This window comes from Herpailurus yagouaroundi, unplaced genomic scaffold (assembly GCF_014898765.1).
Source record: "Herpailurus yagouaroundi ecotype Mexico unplaced genomic scaffold, PumYag 139, whole genome shotgun sequence".
Classification (NCBI taxonomy): domain Eukaryota; kingdom Metazoa; phylum Chordata; class Mammalia; order Carnivora; family Felidae; genus Herpailurus; species Herpailurus yagouaroundi.
This window is the reverse complement of record NW_024412394.1, coordinates 18,261,039-18,268,563: the sequence shown is the minus strand read 5'-3', so window position 1 is coordinate 18,268,563 and position 7,525 is coordinate 18,261,039. Positions and strand designations below refer to the sequence as shown.

At 44.6% G+C, this 7,525-nt stretch overlaps 1 pseudogene; it reads left to right on the top strand.

Moving 5' to 3' along the window:
• Nucleotides 1-2,388: 2,388 nt before the first annotated feature.
• Nucleotides 2,389-6,249, top strand: LOC121029253 (probable fibrosin-1; annotated as a pseudogene).
• The last annotated feature ends 1,276 nt before the right edge of the window (nt 6,250-7,525 follow it).

Sequence of the window (7,525 nt, the reverse complement as noted above, 5' to 3'; positions counted from 1 at the left end):
CATTATGATGCTTGTAGAGTTGGAGTTTCTGGTGTTCTCTGGTCCTTTCTAATCTTTGTTGCTTTTGATATATATAATATATATATATATATATATACATATATATATATAATATATATATATATGTATATATATATTTTATATATAAAAAGAAATAAAAATAAAAAATTATAAGAAAACACAATATTTTTTTCATCTATTCTCCTCTCAGAGAGTCCCCCTTAAAATTTCTTGCAGGCTGGTTTAGTTGTCATAAACTCTTTTAATTTTTGTTTGTCTGGGAAACTGTTTATCTCTCCTATTTTTTTTTTTTAATTTTTTTTCAACTTTTATTTATTTTTTTGGGGACAGAGAGAGACAGAGCATGAACGGGGGAGGGGCAGAAAGAGAGGGAGACACAGAATCGGAAACAGGCTCCAGGCTCTGAGCCATCAGCCCAGAGCCTGACGCGGGGCTCAAACTCACGGACCGTGAGATCGTGACCTGGCTGAAGTCGGACGCTTAACCGACTGCGCCACCCAGGCGCCCCTATCTCTCCTATTTTGAATGACAGCCTTGTTGGATAAAGAATTCTTGGCTGCATATTTTGCTGATTCATCTCACTGAATATATCCCACCACTCCTTTCTGGCCTGCCAAGTTTCTGGGGATAGGTCTGCTGCAAACCTGATCTGTCTTCCTTTGTAGGTTAGGGACTTTTTTTCCCTTGCTGCTTTCATGATTCTCTCCTTGCCTGAGTATTTTGTGAATTTGACTATGATATGCCTTATTGACGGTCGGTTTTTGTTGAATCTAATGGGCATCCTCTGTGTTTCCTGGCTTTTGATGCCTGTGTCTTTCCCCGGGTTAGGAAAGTTTTCCACTATGATTTGCTCACATAACCCTTCTACCCCTATTTCTCTCTCTTCCTCTTCTTGGACCCCTATGATTCTGATGTTCCTTTTTAATAAGCCACTGATTTCTCTAATTCTTAAATTGTGCTCTTTTGCCTTCATCTCCCTCTTTTTTTCTGCTTCATTATTCTCTATAAGTTTGTCCTCTACATCGCTGATTCTCTGTTCTGCTTCATCCATCCTTGCTGCCGCTGCATCCATCCATGATTACAGCTCAGTTATAGCATTTTGAATTTCATTCTGGCTGTTTTTTTACTTTTATCTCTGCAGAAAGGGATTCTAATCTATTTTCAACTCCAGCTAGTATTCTTATTATCATGATTCTAAATTCTGGTTCAGACATCTTGCTTGTATCTGTGTTGGTTAAATCCCTGGCTGTCATTTCTTCGTGCTCTTTCTTTTGGGGTGAATTCCTTCGTATTTTCATTTTGAAGGGAGAAAAGGAATTAATGAGGTACAGAAATTAAAATAAAAAAATAAAATAAAAAATATTAAAATTAGAAAATTAAAAACACACACATACAAAAAAAATTGAACAAATGATGCTAGATCCTAGGTGTGTTTTGGTTGGGGTGTTGAAAGTGGTTCGACAGATTAGAGAAGAAAAGGGGGGGAGAAAAAAAAAGGGAAATCATTTGAGAATTTGAAAAAATCAATACACTGAAGTAGACTAAAATGAGATGATGGGAGTAAAAGAATTTGAAAAAATACACACAAAGGAAAGAATATAGTAGAAAAAAACTAAAGAAAAATAGTTTTAATAAAAATTAAAAATAAATATTAATTTTTTCTTTTTCTCTATTCAAGAAAAAGAAAAGAAATGAAAAAGAGAAAAAAGATTACCAAAAAAGAAAAAGAAAAAAAGGAAATAGTTTGAAAATTTGAAAAAGTGAATACACTGTAGTAGACTAAAATAAAATGATTGAAGTAAAATAGAATTTGAAAAAATTTACATAAAAGCAAAAAATATAGTAAAAAATTAAAGAAAAATATTTTCAATAGAAATTGAAAGTAAAAATGAAGTTTTTCTCTTTCTGCATTCAAGAAAAAGAAAAGAAATGAAAAAGAGCAAAAAAGAAAAAGAAACAAGGAAACTCTTTGAAAATTTGTAAAGGTGAATACACTGAAGCAGACTAAAATAAAATGATGGAAGTAAAATAGAATTTGAAAAAATTTACACAAAAGTAAAACATATAGTAATAAAAAATACAGAAAAATATTTTTAATAATAATTGAAAATAAAAATGAATTTTTCTCTTTCTGTATTCAAGAAAAAGAAGTATAAAAGAGAACAAAAAAAAGAAATAAAGAAAATTGAATAGATGGACTTGCTAACAGATTGAAGTAGGACTGAAATTGCTTCATTTTCCCCTAGAAGTCAGACTATGTAGCTCATTATAGTCCATAAATTAAGCTGGCGGTGAGATTTGTGTTCTTGAAGAGCTAAGTTGGCCCAGTTGGGTGGGGTTCGGTGTAACGGCTCCGCTCTCCACTAGATGGCGCTGCTAGCCTACTGTGGTGGATTGTTACGCGCTCGTAGGTGCGTATGCGCATGCGCGGGAGAGGTGAAAATGGCCTCCTCCACTACAGTCTGTTCTCCCGGATCAGCAATCGCGCACCCGTCCTGTCTTCAGCTTTTGTCTACTCCCCGCTTTTTCGCTCTCTGTGACCAAGCTCCAGGCAGTACCTCTCTCCCAAGTTTTGTCTCAGATGCGGCTGTTTTCCCCGGCTCCTTACCTCTGAAGGACTGCGGCTTTGACCCATTCTGCCCCTCTGTGGCAGGGTCTCACCAAGCAATGGCTGAATGAGCAATGGCTGAATGTCGGCAGTACCCAGGAACACTTGCTGGACCCTGCTGCTGCCGGTGCCCCAAGACTACGGCCAGGTGCCAGCCCGCCCCCCAGAAAGACCACGAGATAGTGTAGAAGCAGCGTTTCAGGGATTATGGAAAAATCACAACACACATCTGGCACCAGGCTCCACCCTTAACGACCTTGTTCTGCACCAGCGAATGTGGCCGTTTTCTGGGGTCTCCTGGGACCAGGTGGCTTCAACAGTCTCCACCAAATGTCCTTCCAGCATTGGAACCACTTTTCCCCATGTGGCCTGAGAACCTCCCAGACCCCACTCTATTCCTGGGGATTCACCCTTCCCACCAGAGCACAGCAGGTACGGAGCTGCGGAGTTGCAGACTGCGCTACCCTTGTTTACAGTCTCAATGGAATGTAAACCCTCTCCTTTGTCTTTTCTCCTTTCTCCCTTTTTAGTTTAGTCCCTGCGGCTGTTTCCAATTTTCCACTTTCTCTCCAGCTGCTTTTGGGGAGGGTTGCTTTTCCCATATTCTACCTCCCTCCGCAGTCTCCTTCCTCTCTCCGCTTGCAAAAGCACCTCCCTTCCTGTGCCTTCTTGCTCCCCAAGTTCACCCCCACATGCCGCATGCCTCCTGAATTCTGTGGTTCAGCTTGTGCAGATTGTTGTTTTAATCCTCCAATCAGTTTTCTAGGTGTGTAGGATGGTTTAGTGTTGGTCTGGCTGTATTTCATGGACGCGAGACACACACAAAACTTCCATGCTGTTCCACCATATTGGATCCTCCCCCTAAAAATATTTTAGGGTGAGACAGTGTGAGCAGGGTAGGGGCGGGTGGGGTGGGGTGGGCAGAGTATCCAAAGTGGGTTCTGTGCTGACAGCAGTGAGCTGGATGTGGGGCTGGAACTCTGAGATCATGACCTGAGCCGAAGTCCCATGCTTAACCAACTGAGCCACCCAGGGCCCCTCCCATTATCTTTTAAAAACTTTTCATCGTGAAATGCATCATCTATGCAAAAGAATGAATAAAATATATGTGTACAATTGAAAAAATTAAATAAAAACAAACAAAATCCAAACACCTGAAACTGCACTACCAAGTTCAGCATTGAAATATTGCCAGGAATCAGAGCTGTCAGCACAGGGCCTGATGTGGGACTCAAACCACAAACTGAGATCATGAGATCATGTGAGATCATGACCTGAAGTCTGGTGCTTAACCAACTGAGCCACCCAGGCACCCCTCTCTCTTGCTTTTTAAAATTGTTGTATCACACTTATGTTTGCATCCTTAAATGATATATCGCTCAGTTTTGAAAAACCAAGGGGCAAACACAAATCTAACTGGTGAGAGGCAACATCCCCACTGTTGTGGGAGGCTCCCAGGAGCTGTGGAATCCTTGATCTTGGTCATGTCCACCTTCAGCTTTCCTGAGAGGTTGCAAGAACACCTGGGGAAGGCAAGAATGAGACGTGGGAAGTTCTGAGAGTTGTGGGGGTGGGACCAGGGAAGCAGAGCTGGCTAGATGCCCTGGAATCCAGTGCAGAGTTGTATTTGAGATGCTTGTGCTCATTGAGGGGTCTCATTTCCCAGACCCTTACAATCCATGAAATAGGAGACTGGGTTCTTGAATCTCCACCTAGAGGAGACATGCATGGTGACGAGGAACATTTCACTTGGAGGGTTATGTGATGTTTTAGTCCACTTGGGCTGCCATAATGAGATACCAGAGACTACATGGCTTATAAGCAACAGAAACTTATTTCTCAGTTCTGGAGGCCTTCATCATTTTGCTGTGTCCTCACATGGCAGGAAGGGTGAGGGAGCTCTCTGGGGGCCCTCATGGCCTACTTACCTCCCAAAGGAGGTAACTTACCTCCCCATCTCCATATACCATCACACTGGGGATGAGGTTTCAACATATGAATTTTGGGGGAACACAAACATTCAATCTACAGTGTGTGAGTGAGAATAAACTTCTGTTCCACCATAAGCATTCTGGATGGGCTCCTCTGCTATTTAGCCTACTTTAACTGGTAGTACAGATACTCCGTGTCCAGCAAAAAGATACTCAAGGTGAGCAAGCTGCTCTGTATTTTCTGTTTCTGAGACTACCATCCCCAATCTCCAGTTTGCAAAGGTAGAGCAAAACAGACCTTTTAGTGGCAGGGAGATAAGCATCTTAAACTAATCCAGTGAGCAAGGCAAGGAGACACAATGCATACACGCCCAACTCCCGCAGTGCCTGGCCTACCTCTGGGCTTTGCTCTGGCTGTCTCCTTTGGCACCCTGCAGGGGGCCTTCCAGCCCAAGAGCATGAACCTGAGCTGCCACCACTGGCACGACTGGGGCCAGTGCTAAGTGGGCTTCACGGGCTTCCCCAAAAGGGGACAAAGATCCCCAACCATTTCCGACCACCTTTAAGGAAACCAGGGAAGTGGCATGCCACACACGAGGTTTACATGATCCTGAAACACCAGGAAAAGATGAAGGGTGACCCCCCACAAGCTTGACTTTCAGAACAACCTCTTGCCCTGCCTTCCCTGGGTGGATGGGGCCCTGCACCCTTGGCAGGAACTCTCCCGCCCCGCCACCTCCCTCTTCACTGCGGCTGGTGCCATCTACTCTGCAGCCAACCCTTTCACCACAGCTCCCAGGGCCCAGGGAAGCTTTCTGAGCCCCAGCACCCACATTGATCCCTTTGGGCATCCCACAAGCTTTGCCTCATTGGCTGCCCTAACAGGGCCTTTAGAGGCCTGGGCAGCCTCACATTCAACTCCAGCATCATCTTTGCCCAGAAAGAAAGCCCAGGGCCCCCACCAACCTTTGCCTCCCCGCCAGACCCATGGGGCCACCCTCCACCAAACTTCGCCTCCCCCCCAGACCCATGGGGCCACCTGCACCACAGTCCTCTGGCCTTTCCTGCTTGGGTCTGGCCCCCTGAGGCCGCCTGGACACCAGGCTCACACAAGGAGCAGCCTGTGGAGCAGACAGAGCCCTCTATCACCAAGGAGGAGGAAGACAGGGACCTCCCCTTCTCAGGGCCCCAGCTCAGAGTTTCTCCTGCTACTCCCAAGGCCCGGGCTGGCGAGGAAGGGGCCAGGCCGCCAAGGAATCAGTGTGGGTAAAGGAAGAACGGAAGGAGGAGTCCGCCGCTGCCACCATCGGGCCTCAGGGCCTTCACCTGCTGTTTGAGAGGCCCCGGCCACCCCGCCTCTCTGGGCCCTTGTCCCCCAGAGTGCTGTGCTGGCTTCCTGGAGCCAACCTGGTTGGCAAGCCCCCCTCACCTTGCTAGGCCACCCCGCTTCTATGAGGCTGGCGAGGAGCTGACTGGACCAGGGGCCATGGCTGCCGCCCACCTCTACATTCTGGAGCCTGCCCACCCCCTGCTATACAGCCGCTTGGCTCCACCACTGCCACCTACTGCGGCCCTGGGAACCCCTCACCTTCTCAGCAAGACCCCCCCAGGAGCCCTTTTGGGGACACCACCTCCACTTGTGCTGGCCCTCCACCTAGGGCCCCTGGCCTAGCCCAGGCTAACAGGTAAGTGAAGGGGAGGGACAGGGGCAAAGCTCCATCCCCCTTTCCTTTTGACAAGGTCCTAGAGCTGAGGTTTCAGGCCAGGGCTAGAGGGCAGAGGTCATGACCTCACCAGCCACCTCTGAGGTCATGGAACCTGGGAGCAGAAGCCCCAACCCCCACAAGATCAAGCATCAGATGGACCTTGGAGTCACTGGAAAGGCAGAAGTCACAAGCCTCTAGAGTGGTGTGCGTGTGTGTGTGTCTGTGTGTGCGCGCGTGTGCATACACATGAGAGATGAGAATGGGAGTCATTTCAGAAGTTATAGTTCATGATCTCCTGAGGTACACCATCACCCCCTTCTGAGGGTCCCTAGACCCTTGGCCTGCCTCCCCAAGGGCTCACTAAGCCAGAGGCCAAAGCGCCCCCACCCTCCCACCCCTTCACCTACCACCCAAGTTCTCATGCTCTCTCAGGACTGGGGGAGGAGGGGCTAATGGAAGGGGGGTTCCATGTATATATTTATCTCCCCTTCCACATAGCCCCCCTAGACCTTTTGTACATTTTTACAGTGGTGCCCCTCCTAATAATCCCCCTTCCTGTTTAATTAAATCCTCAGATTAGTAAATATATGTGTATGAAATATAGATATATGATATCTATCTATATGAAATATAGATATGAAATATCTATATAAAACATATCTATGTGAAATATCTATATGAAATATTTCTATAATATATATATGACATATATCTGTATGAAATATGTATGTATGAAATATATGTATGAAAATATATGTATGGAATATATGTATGAATATACATGTATGAGATATATATGAAAATATATGTATGAAATATATAATGTAATCATAAAAGTTATTTAGCAAATATGAAAAATCATTTTTCAATATAGACTGACATTGAATATTACATAATATTTGTATATAAAGTCTATTTTTTCTGATACAAACATAAGATTCCAGTTTTCATTAATTAAAATATTTATTCTTTATTTTCCAGCTTTCAATATATTTATGTTTGAGGTGTGTTTCTTAAATATATATGGCTGAGCTCATTTTTAAAACCCAATTTGAGAATTTCTAAATGACGTCAGCCATATGGCTAAATGAGACATTCATTACTCATATCCCACACTCAACTAAAACAATTTAGCATCCATCCATGTACAAAAGTGACTTCGTGGGAGCCATGGGATTCAGCACCATATACCAAGGGACCCAAGAAGAGTCTCACCCACTAATACGGCAGGTATTGCACATGAATACTTTTGTTGGTGT